Raw genomic sequence first — 17,540 nt, 5'->3', positions numbered from 1 at the left:
GAAGAAGAGCTATACTTTTGCAAGTCTAAAAACATTTAGCAGCCTTTCCTAGCTGAGACTGATAACATCTCACAATAAGGGCATAGCTATAACACTTGTTTATAAGCAAGTTGGGGAAAGATCAGAACTGCAGCTGGTCAGCCTCAAAGATTCCTGAGTACATTCTATTCAACCAGCCAACAGATGCCTATGATTCCAATAGCCCAGAGGCCTTCCCCACCTCTGAAATCTATGCAGATTGTAGCAATCACATAATTTGGAAAAACCAATGAAGAGGTGAGTCACTGTGAATTTATCAGACTGCATACTGCCTTAAAACTTGGCTAGGAACTCTCCCCTTAATATTTACAGCTGAGGACAAATAATGTATGGTGGCATCAGTCATAGCTCTTTGGTACAACTGTGTAAAATCAATGCAGATTAGATTGTGGCTGTAATGCTAAGTGGGGGACACCTAGGAGCACTTACCCAGGAACAAACCAAAGACACAATTTGGCTCCTACTTCCCTTTTATTCTCCAAAATTGTAGTAGTCTACACTAGCTCATTAACTGGTCTCTTCCCTCGTCACTCCAGCTTAGTTGCACTGGCCAGCATAGTGTGTAGAGGGTGGGGCAGGGCATAGTCAAAGTTTTCTGTCAGTCCCCACTCACCCACCCATTCTCCATTCACATGCAAGAGGGGTCACATTCTCACACAAGCTACGATTTTCCCTTTGTTAATTCACAGAAGACATCATCCCAAACTCAACATTTACCACACTTTAGAGATGGTATGGTAATAGTTTCTCTTCTAACTATATTAAGACAGTGTAGCTACTGTTTGTACATGTGGTAGAGGATTATCTATCAGATACCATATAAGCACCCCATATGTACCAGCATAAGGCTTTGTGTAATTGAGTAGATAGAGACTCCATCTGGAGAACAGAGCATAAACCTTTCTTTTCTGGGGAAAAACATGTTTTAAGTTCAATTACCCTTGGGGAAAGTAAGAAAAAAAGGAAGTTTATGATTTCAAACAAAATTTGCAACTCTCCAAAAAAAGTGAATTTCAAAATGAACAAAAAATTGCAACAGTAAACGTTAAAAATATCAAAAAGACAAATGCAGACTCTTTTCATATAAACTGTTACTTGTCTTTTCCTTCACTACTTTAGTACACACAGAATGCTTTTGTCTTTGAGAAGCACAGAAACGTTGAGTTGTCACCACAGTAATAAAAAAGTCTATCCTCCACATGCCATACAGTCATTATGCAAATTTCAAAAGGGAACTTCAAACCATGAGTGATTTCTCTCAGCTATGACCCAAATTTCCAGAAAAAAAGCTATTTTTTTAGATGAGTGAATTTTGCATAATATGCAAATTAACCAAAACCAAGCCTTTATTACATTGTCCCACAAAATGAACTCTTAGAATGCTGACCATCATTAAAACATTGTAACATTTGTATCTCTTGCTGATCATTTTTCTGAATAAAATTATGGGCCAGTTTGTGACATTTATAACCAGGACTATATTAAGGGGAATATGATACAATCCAAAGGGAAGTTCTGGGAGAAACTCTGATTCCAGAAGTGCAGCCCCTCTCTGAGGAGATTTAAGTACAGAAGGAAAGTGCATATTGCATCATCCAATTTACCTTGTCCACATTAACATCTTCCAGGAAATATCCCACCATTGTCTTTCCACTGAAGCAGTTCTACCAGTTATAACAATGTTAGGAAACACTAGTGTAATGGGGCACAGATATTTTATCATCCTATTCTGTATGTGTAGGCCTAAAAAACTCTGTCTTCTATCTGCATTACCAATCCCATTGCTGATGTGACAGGTGCTGCCGTAATGGCAGTAATTCAACAGTGGGAAATTACACTAGTGTGGTTTTGTAACGGTGCAATGCACTCCTCTCTCCCTTTCCAGCCAGCATAGGGTGAGACGATAGTTATAAACTTGCCTCTCTCACCCCTTTTGGGATGGTTTATGCATGAGACATTACAAGGAGAGAGTAGTCACTTAGCTCATTAGACTGCAGGGACTGCCGTTGACTCTCCTTGTACTGTAGTACAAAGAATGTAACAATAGCTTCTGGAGTCTGTGGAACTATATGACTTCAACATGTAATAAGCACATTAACTTTCACAGGGAGGAAAGGGCTTTTTGTATTCTCCTTCCTCCCTTTTCAGAACAGTTTAGCCCTAAACAATAAAGTTCCAAACTGTGCCCTAAATTACACAGCTGTATGAAGGTAACTAAGGGCTGTTTGATGACTATAATAACTATATACTTTTGTGCAAACTCCAGAGTTGTATATACCATAGTCCTAAAGTAAGCAAATGCCAAGTGGAATAAAATCATTTAATATTAAAATATGTGTCTAAATTTGTCTCTGTGAAAGGATATATAAGAGTACCTCCTATCATACATCTTTAACAATATTCTTCATGAATAGCATTAAAGTTAATTTAAGGTTTCTTACCTACAGAATCATGGACGTCTTCTTTTTTCAAACTGCTATCAACTTGCAACAGTTTAACTATTTCTAAAAACGGAAAACATCTAGGTCACATGTCTAAAGAGTGCAATTGGTTTAATTTCCCTCAACTTATAAAGACAGAAAGAAAACAGTAAAACAAAAGTAAAATAAAACCACTTCCTGCAAAGCAGAAGCCAAGCACCTTACTGATAAGTCAATTAGTCTATAGAAAAAACGTTGCCTCTTGGATAACGGGTAGCACAGTAGGACGCAAACAGATTTTTCAGTTAAAATCATTATAAGTCTAGAGAATAGCATTAACTTTTTGCAGAAGGTAAATGTGCAATTTAAGAGGAAATGCTAGGAGGAATTGTGCTGCTAAGCTCTGAGACAACTTCCCTTTTCTTAGCTTTTCTAAAGCCTTTGGGTGCTAAAATTAAAAGTTTGCAACAAATCTACTCATGCATTTTTTTAAATAGATGTTTAGTAAACATGCTGCTTACTGTGCAGTAAATTGGAGCCTCTAAAACAACATTTCAAAGCTCAGTCCATACTCAGAAGGTTTCCTAGTGAAGTTGCATCGGTCTCAACTTCAAGCTTGTTACACACATAATGATAAGCATTTCTAATTCTTTAATATTTCATTTTAACCCATCCCTATGTTCCAGTTCTTAGAAAACTAAGCAAGCATATCTACTTTTCTGGATTACTACCTATAGTTAGTCTCAAATCTATTTCTCCACCCAAACAGGGTGAACCTAAGGAGGTGAAATTTGACAGTGTATATATTAAGAGCTCCACACAAGCACCTTTCGCAATGTTATAGATCCATACATAGCTACCACACTTTCCAACACAGATGACTTTCCTCTATTCAGTGGGGAAAGATGAGACTTCTTCCACTGCTTATTTCCTGGCTGGCTATAAAGGGTCATTAAAACAAGGGCAATGTCTAATCGTTTCAAACTGTGCAACACCCTGCTTTTGATGCTCTTGATAGGATACTATGATATTTTTTGTCTTCAGCCACCTATAGATTAGCTAATGACATCACAGCTAATGACATCACATGTTCATAAAATCACCTGATGACTATGAGAGAAAAAAATCCAGAGCATTAAAAACAGATGGAGGGAGTCTAGAAGAATCACTCCTATCTCCTCAGAAGAAAGTAGGAGATTGGAAGGTAAAGGGAGAAGGTGGTGGTTAAGAGACCAAGGGTATGTCTACACTACAGCATTAATTAAGCTAATTCAAAATAACACATCTAGACACAAAAACTAATTTGAAATAGCATTCTTCTATTTCGAAATAACACGTTCACATTGAGTGGACCCTGAATCGAAGGCTGGCCAGAACCAGAGCCAGCAGGGCATCAGGGTCGGACTTAGTGTGGGGGGCTGCTGCCTCAGGCTAGCCGAGGTCTGTGCTTAAAGGGACCCAACCCCCCATCTCCGACAGTCAGTTCTCAGCTTTCTCTGCTTGCTGGTCTACCTCGCTGAGGGACAGCAAAGCATTTGTGTCTCAGATTGCCCTGCTTGCCCTCACTCGGGGCACCACGTCACTCTGCAACATGGAGCCAGACCTGCCCCCAGGGACTCTGCTGCACCTTGTGGACATGTTGCCAGCAGGCTGCCATCTGGGAGGACCATCGAGGGGATGTCAGGATCCAGGGGGCCCTGCGGGAGAGCTTCCACCCTGAGAAGCGCTAACAATCGTCCCGGTCTGCCCCACCGGGGGCTTGTGCCCCATTCCTCTCTCTCATCCTTCCACTTACCCTTCCCTAGCCCCCCTTCCTGATGTCAAATAAAAGACACGTATTTTCAAAAATAACAACTCTCTTTATTCAACACAACTGGGGAGGGAGAATGAAACTGTGGGGAGACGGGGGAAAGGAGGCAGGAGAGAGGCTGGGAGAGGGGAAGGGGAAAACTGGAAGGAGGGAGCTGAAAGGGAGAAACAAGGGGAAGAAGGGGGAGGGGAAACTCAGGGATCAGGGGTGGGGGTCTCTCTGGGCCAACCGCCTCCCAGCATGGCGAGGAAGGGGGCCTCGGCATCCCTGGGGGGATGGGGAGGAGGGTGCAGAGGTTGAGGTGGGGGGTATGGACATTGAGGGGGAAGGTGTGGAGATTGAGGAGTAAGAGGTGGGAGGGGGGCAGGAGTGGGAGGAGGGACAGTAGTTGGGGGGCAGCAGGTGCAGGACCGGCACAGGGCACCATGCTCTGCAGCAGGGTCTGCAGGTGACAGTTCCTTGCTCGGTCCTCCGCAAGCTGCTCCCGGCAGATCTGCAGGTCCTCCAGCATCCAGGCCTGAATGGTGCGGTGCAGGGCTTGCAGGGCCCTCAGGTGCTGCTCCCAGGACTCCAGCTGCATGGTGGTAGTCCCGAGCAGGCCACGGGTGCGGGAGCATGTCCCAGGCGGGGTGATGTGCCCTGCATGAGCAGCTGGTGCAGCTGGAGAGAAAGAAGAGAAGTGGTCAGTTCTCCCTGGGGACACAGTGGATGATGCCCAGCTCCCTGCTGCAATGTGAGGGCAACCATGTCCTGCACTATCATAGCCGCTGTGCTTTCACAGAGGCCATGGTCAGGATGTCTGGCTCTCCCCGGGACTGGGAGCTGCCCCAAGACTGCACCCATGCCCCTGTGTCGTTTATAGTGTGTCTGGGATGGGGGGGGGGAGGGGAGATGTCCCTTTCCTCTGTGTAGAGGGGGCGTGTGAAGGGAGAGCGTCCTGCTGGGTCCCACCCCGGGGTCAGGAGCGTGTCGGGTCTCTTCACACATGCATGTGCCTATTGGGCCATGGCCCCTGGGTGTCACGCAGCTGGAGCCACCTGCCCATTAACGGCTGTTAGTTCGAATTAACGTTGTAGTGTAGACATACCCCTACAGAAGGAGACGCAGGGGGTCTTAAGACCTGGGGGAACCTGGAGCATCCCAAGAAAAGAGTGGGATTACTGTGATTTGTGCAGTGACCTGGAGTGGATACTGGATGAAGAGAGGATAAGGGAAAATACTGGAACACCCTTCCCATTGATCCACCATCCCTATTTGTCTCCTTCCATCTGTCCTTCCCTACCACCTCCTTTTCCCTAGCCGCCTCCCACCTGTTAACCTTTGTCACCCATCCTGGCCTTCATCTTGTGTCTTTTTCCCTCTCCCAGCCCCTTAGTCTTGTCATCAGAGAACTGGGAATTTTGGATGTCATAGGTGAGCAATGAGAGCAGACTAAGAGTGATAGTTGGGTGACCCTGTGGCATAACTGCCCACAGTCCTCAGTATAGGCGTGTGCAGCACATTTCATTAGGGTGTGCTCCCAAAGAATTTTTTTAAAATGCACTTTAACCCCCTCCATTAGCCATACTCCTGACCCCTGTTAACCACGCCCCTGCCCCCCATTAGCCATGCCCCTGGAGGTAACCCTCTCTGGAAAAGATGGGCACATGACCAAAAGTAAAAAGTGTTATGTGACCCCCAACCCAAGGACTTTTCCCACCATCCTCCTACCAATAGGGATTAATTTGGCCCCCCCAACCCCTCCTCCCATGCAACTATCCTGCAATTGCATTAATCCAATGTGTGTGACATTAATGCAGGGGTGGAGAGGCTGCGGGAGGGGGGAGGGGCAAGTGTTCCCTCTAAGAGTTTCCTCCCATGAGCAGAATGAATTTTGTGTTGTGCACCAGTACCGAATTCATGTGACTTGCTTGGATGTGCCATTGTGGCACCCAAGTTATTAATAAATATTTACCTTTCCCCTCTGCTGCCATGTCTCCTTCCCTTGCTCCATCAACCCCCCTGGTGCCTGGTGCCTGCTGCCCCCCAGCCCCTCACCCTCCTCTGCTGTCCTGACTCCTGCCCTTCTCACTGTCCTCAGCCTTCCTAAGACTTGCCCCCCCTCCACCAGCCCTTCTCTCCCCCGGTGCCCACTCCTCCAGTAGCCCCAGTCTGATCATGTGACCTAGCCCTCCTCATCCCTTCTTCTAACCCCTCCCTCACCTCTCTCCTCTGGTGCTGGTCCCTCCCCTGCAGATGTCTGCCCTTCTTCTTCACCCTCAGAAACCCCTGGCACCTGCACCTTCCCTTAGCCCTGCACCCTCCTGGTGCCCCCCTTCCCTCACTGCCTCTGCCCCCTTTGCCCTTTTTTCCCTTATGCCCATCCCCTCACTACCCTCTGCTCCCATTACCCTCATGCCCCTGTGCCCTCACACAGGACTTGCGCCAACCCCACCTTCCTCATGCCTACCCCTTCTGTCAAGCCTTCTCCCAGCACCTCCCCCTCCAATCCCCAATGCCCTTCCCCTCTCCTCTCCCATCACCAGTGTCCCCTCTCCCACTGACACTTCCCGTCCTGACCTTTTCCTCATTGTCTGCACTTGGCCCCCTGGCATTTGTCTCTTCTCCATCCTGTCTCTTGGTGTCTTCCTCTTTCTTCCCCCTTCCCCGCTGCACAAGCCCCTTCCTCTCCCAACCCCTCCCCCTAGTTTTCCCCTTTCCCCTATCTTCTGCCTTCCACTTTGCAGGGCTGGAGTCTGTGCTCAGGCCCCAGTCTCCAAACCCGGAGCTAGAACACTCAGCGCCGAGGAGTTTTAAAGTCCTGGGCCGTGACATCACGTCACACCTGGACATCCTCCCTGCTCACCTGTAAACACGGTGCAGCAGCAGCAAGCAGCAGCCAGCAAGGGGGAGCCTCACTGAGAATCGTGCATGGCAGGGACGGTCCAGGGCTGAGGGGGATGCTCTGGGGGCGGGTGGGAGGATGCGTGGGGAGTCTGGCAGGTGGGGGCCTGGGACCAAGGACTGCTCCATGCAGAGCTGGGGGAGAGACCCAGCTCCAAATATTGCTGGAGCAGGGCCCCTGGCTCTGACTATTAACTCGCTGCCCATAGTGCCCGGTACACTTCCAGGTTCAGGGTGCAGGGCCCCTTTAAGTGCGGAGCCCCATTTGGGGGAATCAGGCGAATTGGCCTAAGTCTAGCCCTGACTGGATGCATCTTCGTCCCCACCAGCAGACGGAAGGCTAGCCATCAGAAGCCTGCCCGGTGTCACTTGGGAGCCACATTCAACTTCGGTAATTATTGAGGGTGAGGAATGTTTTACTAACCTGTTGTGGACATGTGTAAGTGCTTGAGACTAAGTAAAGTTTAGTTTTAAGTGAAAGCACTTTTGTGTTGTCCTGTTTATACCATCCATCTATCAGTCGGACGACCATGTCTCCCCTGAATTATTTCCTGACACCACCTCACAGAGAGTAAAAGTTACCAAGAGGTTTGAGTTGAAAGAACCCCGTGTAACAGATGCAGGAATGGAACTGAACAAGGCTTTGAAGGTAACACTGAGCAAATTGCTCTGGTTACAAGGTATGACTGTAGGAACTATATTTAGAGGACATTTAATCCTAGTACCATCTTGCCCTGGAATATGCCCCCATTCCTATCCAATGGCACTGCAGGACTCTACTTTAGTTCCATGCAGAGTTCTTACTGACAGGTTTTCCAGGCAAAATGCTAGCCTTTGCAGCAAGAGGATGGAATCTCTGCTTGATTTCTGCCTGAGGAAGAATTTCACCATTTTCAGCTGTAATATTTTAGCAATTGATTTGAAGTGAATTGGTTAGCAAAAAATCTGAAGTTTTGTTCATACTCACAGGGAATGTGAAGCTTTTATGGGGGTCACAGTGGAAAGTAAGTGGAATATAGACCTCACATTGGTTTCCATTTATTTCTTATAAAGTATCTGAACTTTTCATCTGTGAATGCCTAAAAAGTAAAGAGATTGAAAATTCAGCAGCAAACACTAATCTTTTGTAATTTATTGAGAGTTGGTTTATAAATAATGCAATTTTAAACTATGTTGTGAAATCTAACAAATCTGAGGAAATTATTTATTTCTCAGATAACTAGATGAATTTTGCTCAGATTTTTGTACAACAGAAAACATTTTCATCAGCTTTATATAGTACTTATTTGTGGACGAATGATGTACAAATAAAATAGAATACTTACATTTACTTTACTACAAAAATCTGAACCAACTTTCAGAAATTTTGTATGATACATGTAGTAAAATTTCAGGCAACTGTTTAGTAAACTATGGTTGTGCTATATGAAAACCAGAAAAATGCCATTCTCTGGTGAAAATTAATTGAAAATGTTAAATGTGCAGTGAAAGGCAGAATTGCTGTTGCTACATTACTTTCTCCTAATTTCTCTAGCATCCAGCTGACAGGATTGCCAAGATGCTATAAAGAGGTGATAGCTTTACATATTACCTAAACTTGTGCAGTACAAGCTCCTTTGTGTGATCTGTGAAACCCTGAAAATATGTTAGACGTGCATGTAAAGCCAGTTTAGTCAGAATGGGAAAGTTCTAAAATGCTAGGTAAGCTAAACAGGAAACAAAACCCAAAGCAGCATTATTTGAAACAGGTTGCTGCTCAGTAGCTCTACTCCTGTATGACTATGTTGGCAAGTGAAAGCAAGGGGTACACAAATGTCCTCCTCCGGATGCCTAGTACCTGGCATTTGAAAAAAATTCAGTTTGATTATTCTTCATCTCATGGCTACAGCCATTACTGATATGCTGTTTGAGGCAGGTAGTAGGCATCTGAATACAAATGAATCACAACTGAAAGCAGAAGATATATTGTTACAGGGTATATAGACTAATATCCTATGATGTCTTAAAGCTGATTGAGGATACTGATTGCCTGGGAGTTTTCACAAACTGAAGTATACTATTTGCCTGCAGGATAAGTAATAAACACAGGCAGTAGGAACACATGAGTCTTCATGTTTCTGGGTACTGTGTCTGAGCCCTGCTATGGACTGATAATTTCCAAGGGTGACAGGGTATCTAATATTTTTTGTCTATTCAGAGGGGTAGCCGTGTTAGTCTGAATCTGCAAAAGTGGTGAGGAGTCCTTTGGGACCTTATAGACTAGCAGAAGTGTTTGGAGCATAAGCTTTCATGGGCAAAGACCCACTTCATCATGCATCTAATGAAGAGGGTCTTTGCCCACGAAAGTTTATGCTCTCAACACTTCTGTTAGTCTATAATGTGCCACAGGACTCCTCGCCGTTTTTGTCTATTCAGTCTCTTGGTCTCTGCTAAGATAGCTAACAAGGAAGTGAATCCATGCTAAACACACTGTGACATGTGATATGAATAATAGAAACTGGATCGACTAATTTCACATAGGACATTGAATATCCTATGTGAGTCAGGAAGTTAACAGCTTTCATTCACTTCAATCTTGGCAGGAGCTAATAGGTATGTCCCACTAAGGCAGCAAGCTCCTAAAAGGCACTTTTTAGAGCTACAGTTGACTCTGGGTTGAAAGAAAATTGTGATGACAGAGCTGGAGAAAGCTCCAAAGTTTTGCTTTGCAAGAATTTAACTGAAATATCAAAATAATTTATCAAAGATTTTCTAAAATTCAAGGAAGTAAAATATTTAATCCTAAATGTTGCTCACATTCTATCATAAATTAGTTAATATTTACCATATTTTGAGTGTTCTTCAAAAAAGCCCTGAGTTGACAAACATTTTCTAACAGGCTAACAATTAAAGATCTCTGACGATCAAGGACAAGAGCTACACACAAAGGAAAAGCTAACCTATGTGTAGAGGTGTATGTTCTGAGGTAACAGCTGGTAGAACCTGTAATCACAGAAAAACCTGTGTTCATTAGTATTGCAAAGGAGAGCGGAGAGGGGATTTTGGTATACTTGTTAGCATATGTGTTGGTTCTTTTACATTTTTAATATTTTCTCTGTAATGCTTTAATCATAAGAATAAATGTGCTTGCTTTAAAAGGACTGTGTGGTAACTTAGGGCAATTATGCCATTTATAGCCTCTGAGAATAAAGTAAAGTGCAGAGAGAGGCCTGCTTAGGCAGTCTGACTTGCTTGGAACTCTCAGGGCAGGTAGGAAACTGCAGCTAAAAAAACTTCTGGTCACGAAGGAGAGAGCAGTGGGACTCTGCTCAAGAGAGGTAATGTTTGAAGTGTTGGAGCCTATGGTGGGTGCCTTGCTGGATAAAGGAGGAGGAATGCAGGTGTAGTTGCCCTGAACTGTGATAAAGTCACAAGAGGAAATCATCATATTCTTAAAATTACATGTGAGGTCTTATTTACATCACACCTTTAGCTTAAAGTACAAAGAGATGTGATAAGAGTTTAAAAACAATCTTAAGTCCTCAGAAGTTATGTATGGTAAAAAATGCCTTTCCTATACAGCAGTTGCAACAGTTCAATATATAGCACCCTGAAGATCTAAATTATGGAGTGACTTCAGATGAGAAACATACACTGAAGGAGGTGGCACTCATATTCTTGGAAAAAGTTGCCTAGGCTGAAATTAGAGCATCTTTTGGTGCTGATTTCAGTATAAGACAAAAGCTATACCTTTTGAAGTGGGCTAGATGTTTAGAGTGGAGTTATATGAAAACTTTATATCTTACTGATCAGTATATTCTGTTAGCTTTCACTTATACAAGGAAGAGTAAACAATAAAATTCAGCACTCCCTCCAGTGTATACTTCTCAATCCCAAAGGTATATTGCCCTATTCTTACACCCCTTATTTCCCCAGGTCAAACAAATCCAATTATTCATCTTTTTTATATTTTTCATCCTAGAAAATCTGAAGTCAGTGGTAATAAAAATAAAATAAAATAAAATGTTATACAATATCAATTTCAGCTGTACTGTATTTCAGATTATGCACCTCTTACTTTGGGCTACTGTCAGATATTTTAAAGGCCAGTGACTTGGTTTAGCAACATACAATCTTAAAATGCAGTGAAAACATATGTGATGTTAGATCTTTGTGTGCTAAAAGCAGGAGTACAAAAGCATTAAAAAGGTAACTTGACATCACACAATAAAGGACTTCTTTAAAAGAAAAAGAAAGATTGTTTCACCATACTTTAATATATGGCTCCACAGAGAAGGTAGCAGTCAGGTTCAATTAAAAGACTTCTTCAAAATGCTTTTCTCCTCCTACCAGCATTAACTGGGTTGAACTGTGACCAGCTATTCTCCATACAAGTAATCATTGCAAATAGGTGTTGAGAAAGCTGGAATATGCTGAATTTATACTTGAAAAAGACATGATAGAAATTATAGTTATTTATGGTATGCTTCTGGCACTTCAGCCCATGCTGTTTCTACCACTGTCTCAGTGATTTTATATGGAGAGTGAATAGCATGAGGGAGAAGGCTGAGCAATGTAGGATTCCACTGACAAGGACCAGTTGCCACTTGGTTCTTTTTGAGAGGAAAAATCTGATATGTTCCAGGATATTTCTGTTTGCATCAAATGCTATAAAGAGACTCAATAAGAAGTCTAGATACTGTGCTGCAAGGTACATGAAGAGCTAATGAAGTTCACACCACACTTGGCAGCAATGCCAACTATTTGTGTCACTTGTGGACTATTACTTGTAAATTATTTACCTATGTTGTAGTCTCTCTGGAGTCTTTGTTCCCACCCATACCACAATATATGACATCTGAACTGCGTGGATGCCACCTCCAGGAAAATGAAAACAAAACAAAGGGAAAGAAATAAAGCAAGAGTAAGAGAAACTTCTTTGTGGAGACAGGGTAGTTTGCTTTTCTTGTTGCCAAAAGCTGGCACAGCTCCCAGAAGAGGCTGTGCTACTCCAGCTGAGCTGAAAACAGGAGGAGGAAGACAGACCAGCTCACTAGATTTTAGTGGATTCACCATCAACTTTATGAAAAAAGTTGTAAGGTCTTTCCTGCTTGAAACAAGTAGCTCCATTTGATCCAGAATGAAAAATGAAGGAGTAACGTTAGTTTGAATCAAAGGGTTTGATTCAAACTAACGCATCCCAGAGCGCACTTCCCGGTTCAAATCAGCTGTTGAGTGGAATAATGCGCGGGTGGCATTATGCTAATGAAGCCCGAGATATTTAAATCCCCGCTTCATTAGCAATTTCTGTCAGCTACATTTGCATCACTAGCTCGAAACAGGGAGCAAGTGCAGATGTACCCTCTGTGTCTAGAGTGGCATATCACAAACTGCCACTATCCCACTGGCACATTCTGAAGCTAAGGTGTAAATGGTCATGAGAGGATCACTCCAGCAAAAAGGGTTCTTGTAAAGTTAAATAGCTGGGATAGTTGCTCTGACACCCTCTCTTCTGCCACTGTGGGAGATGGGAGGGAAAAACACGACCGATACTGTTTACTATGATGATTCCCTAGAGGCTATTGGTATAAATTAAAGCATCCTCATTCCCGTATGCTGTGTGCTCCTTAGCCACATCAATGGATCATCCCATAATGTCCAACTTTTGCCATACTTTCTAAACTACTATGGCACTATTATGGGATCAGAAGTGGCAAGCAAGTTTTCAGAAAGACAAAACTAAGGGAGTGTTTTTGAGGAAGTTTGTTTGTTTTAAGGAATTACAAGAGGTGGGGAAGAAAAGAGAGAGAATGAAAGGTACACCTCAGAACAGTGGTTTCAATTTTTTTGTATTGGGGATCCCATTCATACAGCAAGCCTCTGAGTAAGACACTCCCCTATATAAATTAAAAATGGAGGGAAATAATTTAATGAGAGCTCAGGGGTGTTAGCTCTAAGATTTGACATTTTATGATCCCTCAGTTAACCACCTTGCAACCCCTCGGAGCAGGTTGCAACCCCTCAGTGTGAGAACCCCTGGTCCAGACCATACTGTTTCATGGTTGGGCACTGCAGCCATCATGCCTCAGATCCCTTGTCATTGCCCACCCAACTAGGAGTGTTAACATCATGCTAGGAATGAAATTTATTAAGGCCCAAATCCTTTTCTCTTTCATAGCTTCTACCCATATTTCAGGCTTGAGACACCATTTCTATTAGATTCCCAGCTCCCTCAGAGCAACAGAGTTCTCTGTCAATCCTGCTGTGGAGAGAGTTATCCCCAGATCTCTTCCTAGAGCTTCAAGTTAAAATCCTTCTTTCCTTGGGGCAGAGTCTCCATAACCATTTTGGGGGACTATGTTTGAATTCTGGTAGGTTTTCCCAGCCCATTGTCATCCTGATTCTTCGAAAGGAGAGCCTCCTAGCATGTCACCCCAACTCTAAGAATTCCTTCCTTAGTTCATGTCTGAGTTAAGAATACCCATTTTGTAGCCTTAGCTAGTAGTTACATAACACAGGCATCAGAGTCGTCCCCCCCCCCCTTTCCCAGTTTGTTCTGCTGATTCTCCTACTGATTTTTTTTTTATGTTGGGATTTGAGTTTTGGGAAAAACTGGATTTTTATGTACCAGATCATCAAGGTACATCAGGAGGTACATACCTTTATGCTTGTTGTTATTCGGGTTGCTATGCACATGCACAAACCCCTGGATGAACTGGGGCCTGAATGCAGAATAATCCTAATCCTTAAATCCAGACAGTAGTTACCACTGTTCTATAAAATAATATTATAGTTCAGTCACTACACAACAGTACCTCCTGTCAGATCTAGCAGATGTATTACAGCTTACTGAAATTTTAAATGTGGTATCAGTTTATATTATATTAATAGAATAAAAATAGTAAGCAGTCACTTTATAAAATCATTTTAACAATAGATTCCTTTTTCCTTCCATTCTATAGCTTTTCCTTCTCTCCTTAATATTCAGGGCAGGGTGCACACAAATCCCCCCTGAATCACTAGGAGAATAAGCCCCTAAATTAATGACTGTTGAATGTCTTCCAATATAAGCATTTGAAAGAAAGATACTTAAGGGAAAAAGAAAATGACTTTTTTCCTGATCTTTTGAAGACTGAATGATTTTCCCCCCATTCTACAGAAACAGATTCCAGACTAATTTTTCCTACTAGAGGCTTTAAAGTATAAAACTCATCAAACATCTTGTCCTCTGAGACAATGTCATCTAAGTTCAAAGGATGTATAGCCCTGCAAAACTGATGTCTTATTTCAGAGCTAATGCCTTAGCTTTCATTGACTGTTTGATTTGATGAAATTAAACCAGTTTTTACAGATTCTCTAAATATGAAAAAAAATTAGAAGACACAGCCAAATCTCATAGGTCTCCAGAAAAAGATTGTATATATATAATAAGAATATTTAACAAGAGGTAAAATGTTATTTTCAATACATTTATGCCTATCTTTTTCCAGGACAGTTTTATAAAACACTGTATTTTGCAGTTACTTTTCAAAGATTCTTCTGATTCAAAACAAAAGTCATGCACTACATTCATTTTAATGAATGTCATTAAAATTCAAGACTCTGATTTTCACAAGAATAACACCAAGAAAAAAATTGTTACAGTGTGATCAGACTGATTTAGTAATGGGTGAACTTTAAGAAGTTTGGAGGGTTTTTTTGGTCCCAGTTGCTAAATAAGACTCATTCAGAAAACCTCAGGATAATAGATTCCATTGTCTGCATGTTTATAATACTGACTCAAGTTAGGCTTTTCTCCAGACTTTCGAGGGTATTTTAATATTTTAGTTTTCATCTCAGCTGAAACAAGAAAGTGCAAGAAATAGGGAAAAAAGTGTTGTGTTATAAATCTACCTTCCTCAAAGATCAGACTTTTATAATTCATTGCTCCAAGCTATCGGGCACGTGATATGAGGCACTAACCCCATTTCCATTCCCAATGTGGAACAATAATCCACAACTAATAGGTTTAATTTGTAAATGTGAATAAAGAGATATTTCTTTTTCCAACTCACCCATTCTCAGCAATGTTTTCCAACTCTGTTGTAGTATGTGAAGCTTCATCTGATAAAACACCTATGCAATTAGCAATAAGGGAAAATTAGATGCGGTAAGGATATTTGATTATCCATCAACTCTGAATGAGCTACTTAACCATGGGTTGACCATAGGGTTGACCCTATAATACTATAATATTTGTGTTTAATGATAGTGGATATTTCCAAGGGCTACATCTACACTACAACTGAAAGTCAACCTAACACACACAATTCCAGCTATATGAATAACATAGTTGGAATTAACATACCTTTAAGTCCACTTACTGCACAGTCTACACTAGTGTTTCTCACTAGTGGGCTGTGGGGCTATTTTGGGAAAGCCTCTAGCAGGCCCATGCCATTTTGTTTACCAAATGGGTCTATAGCCACGGAGCCTCGCAGCTCCCATTGATTCTGGTCCACCATTTCCAGCCAAGGGGAGCCACAGGAAGCAGTGGCCTGGACCATGCCTCCATGAGGAGAAAACACCTGAGGAACCCAGAACAGGTCACAGCTGTTTTTATACTTGAGCGAAGGGAAGGAATCCATTTTGAAGCATTTGGAAGAGGGGAAATTAATCAGGAATAGTCAACATGGATTCACCAAGGGCAAGTCATGCCTGACCAATCTGATTAGCTTCTGATGAGGTAACTGGCTCTGTGGACATGGGGAAGTCAGTGGATATGATATACCTTGACTTTAACAAAGCTTTTGATACAATCTCCCACAATATTCTTGCCAGAAAGTTAAGGAAGTATGAATTGGATAAATGGAGGTTTAAGGTGGATAGAAAGCTGGCTAGATTGTCAGGCCCAATGGGTAGTGATCAATGGCTCAATGTCTGGTTGGCAGTTGGTTCGAGTGCCTCAAGGATAGGTTCTAGAGCCAGTTTTGTTCTATATTGTTATTAATCACATGGATGAGGTGATGGATTACACTAAGCTAGGGGGACAGGTAGATACATTGGAGGGCAGAGAAAGGGTCCAGAGTGACCTAGACAAATTGGAGGATTGGGCCAAAAGAAATCTGCTGAGGTTCAACAAGGACAAGTACAGAGTCCTGCACTTGGGATGGAAAAATCCCAAGCATTTTTACAGGCTGGAAACCGACTGGCTAAGCAGAGGTTCAGCAGAAAAGGATCTGGTGATTATAGTGGATGAGAAGCTGAATATGGAGTCAACAGTGTGCTCTTTCAGCTTAGAAGGCTAATGGGATATTAGGGTGCATTAGAAAGATCATTTCCAGCAGATGTAGAAAAGTTATTTTTCCCCTTTATTCCGCACTGGTGAGGCCACATCTGGGCTACGTCTACACTGGCCCCTTTTCCGGAAGGGGCATGTTAATTTCAGCTATCGTAGTAGGGAAATCCGCGGGGGATTTAAATATCCCCCGCGGCATTTAAATAAAAATGTCCGCCGCTTTTTTTCTGGCTTTTAGAAAAGCCGGAAAAGAGCATCTACACTGGCCCCGATCCTCCGGAAAAAGCGCCCTTTTCCGGAGGCTCTTATTCCTACTTCAAAGGCGGCTTGCTTTTTCGAAAGTTCCGCTGGCAGTCTAGACGTTCTTTTTCAAAAGAGGCTTTTTCAAAAGTATCTTTCGAAAAAGCCTCTTTCGAAAGAGGCTTGCAGTCTAGACATAGCCTAAGGGACTCCAAGAAGATCTCACCAAACTGAGTGATTGGGCAACAAAATGGCAAATGAAATGTAATGTGGATAAGTGTAAAGTAATGCACATCGGGAAAAATAACCCCAACTATACATACAGTATGATGGGGGCTAATTTGGCTACGACAAATCAGGAAAGAGATCTTGGAGTTATCGTGGACAGTTCTCTGAAAACTTCCACACAGTGTGCAGCGGCGGTCAAAAAGGCAAATAGGATGCTAGCAATTATTAAGAAAGGGATAGAAAATAAGACACAGAATATCTTACTGCCCCTGTATAAAACTATGGTACGCCCACATCTTGAATACTGTATACAGATGTGGTCTCCTCACCTCAAAAAAGATATTTTGGCCTTGGAGAGGGTTCAGAAAAGGGCAACTATAATGATTACAGGTTTGGAACAGGTCCCATATGAGGAGAGGTTAAAGCGACTGGGACTTTTCAGTTTAGAAAAGAGGAGACTGAGAGGGATATGATAGAGGTATATAAAATCATGAGTGGTGTGGAGAGAGCCGATAAAGAAAAGTTATTTATTAGTTCCCTAAATAGAAGAACTAGAGGACACCAAATGAAATTAATGGGTAGCAGGTTTAAAACTAATAAAAGAAAGTTCTTCTTTACACAGCATGTAGTCAACCTGTGGAACTCCTTGCCAGAGGAGGCTGTG

General features: G+C 42.6%; 1 protein-coding gene and 1 long non-coding RNA gene across 5 annotated transcripts in view; both read right to left on the bottom strand.

The window, feature by feature from the left end:
• The window catches only part of ARHGAP15 (Rho GTPase activating protein 15), a 491,953-nt gene extending 489,150 nt beyond the window's left edge, over positions 1-2,803 (bottom strand). Inside the window, exon 1 of one of the 4 annotated variants that reach the window (XM_075933317.1) lies at positions 2,481-2,803. The gene's annotated coding sequence lies outside the window, so the exon portion shown is untranslated. The remainder of the gene's footprint in view (positions 1-2,480) is intronic. The other 3 variants (XM_075933318.1, XM_025191035.2, XM_075933316.1) reach the window with 3 other exon arrangements.
• A 1,527-nt stretch (positions 2,804-4,330) lies between these two features.
• LOC142830160 (uncharacterized) lies at positions 4,331-16,530 on the bottom strand. Its single transcript, XR_012905147.1, has 3 exons — positions 15,186-16,530; positions 8,120-8,231; positions 4,331-4,929 (listed from the first exon to the last, which is right to left on the bottom strand). It is a non-coding gene; the product is annotated as an uncharacterized LOC142830160 (long non-coding RNA).
• Between the last annotated feature and the right edge of the window lie 1,010 nt (positions 16,531-17,540).

The sequence above is a fragment of the Pelodiscus sinensis genome, chromosome 7, assembly GCF_049634645.1.
Source record: "Pelodiscus sinensis isolate JC-2024 chromosome 7, ASM4963464v1, whole genome shotgun sequence".
NCBI classification, from domain to species: Eukaryota; Metazoa; Chordata; order Testudines; family Trionychidae; genus Pelodiscus; species Pelodiscus sinensis.
The sequence above is the reverse complement of the archived record's forward strand: the minus strand, read 5'-3'. Positions and strand labels throughout refer to the sequence as shown.